Source organism: Nilaparvata lugens, chromosome 1 (genome assembly GCF_014356525.2).
Source record: "Nilaparvata lugens isolate BPH chromosome 1, ASM1435652v1, whole genome shotgun sequence".
Lineage (NCBI taxonomy): Eukaryota > Metazoa > Arthropoda > Insecta > Hemiptera > Delphacidae > Nilaparvata > Nilaparvata lugens.
In genome coordinates, this window is record NC_052504.1 from 57211215 (window position 1) to 57212083 (window position 869).

Here is an 869-nt window from a genome sequence, read left to right on the forward strand (position 1 = left end):
AATGTCAAATTAATCAAGTAAATATATTTTTTCATAATTTGATTCAAAAATTTGCTTTTATAACTGAGATCAGATTTTTATTTTTATACAAATATGAAATAGCGGCTAATTTAAAAAGCTGTGATAAAACAATCTGAATTTCAAAACAACAGAAATGAAGTTATTTGGTAGGTATTCTACTTCAATTTCTTTTAAAGATAATAGAAAAATAAAAATCCTATCAAAAAAAGTAATTTTAATGTAAATAATTCTGAAATAACCTTTCAATATTATTTATACCAGTACGAGTAGGTCTAACCTATAAGTGTAGCCTACTGTAGCATGGATGGAGTCTAGGATGGTTAGTTTTAACTTTTAAAATGTCATTTCAGATATTTTAATTTGTGTTTCTCATACGGTAATGTCTAAAAAATTTTTTATTGTTCCAAAAATACATTTTAAATCAATTATACGACTTGTGTACTCAAGTATTTTGATAGAATGAAGAAAAAAATGGCAGCTGAGAATTGTTTGTCTACTTTTGTACAGTCACTGGCAAAAGTAGAAATAAAATATTCTGGAAAACTGACAACATTGCAAAGCGAGAGAGAGATAGCGCTAACTGTTTTGTTGTATGATAGAAAAGGACAGCAACAGTATTGTCAATCGTACCGTGCCATTATAACGTGGACCTCACTATATGATGTCTGTCATCCCTGTAATGGCCGTCAGTTTATTTTTTACACTGATGTGTTTAAGTCACTACTTTCGCAATCTGTGGAAAGAACAAGGTCGCATCAAACCGGTCCGAGCAAACGCAAACACACAGGCAGTCCCCAACTCCCCACCATCAGTCAGTCTTCACTCTTCGCTCATCACACTTCACTCAC

At 31.9% G+C, this 869-nt stretch overlaps 1 protein-coding gene across 1 annotated transcript in view; it reads left to right on the plus strand.

Moving 5' to 3' along the window:
* The window catches only part of LOC111058998 (spermatogenesis-associated protein 17-like), a 263715-nt gene that overhangs the window by 206157 nt on the left and 56689 nt on the right, over positions 1-869 (plus strand). The gene's annotated exons all lie outside the window — the stretch shown is intronic.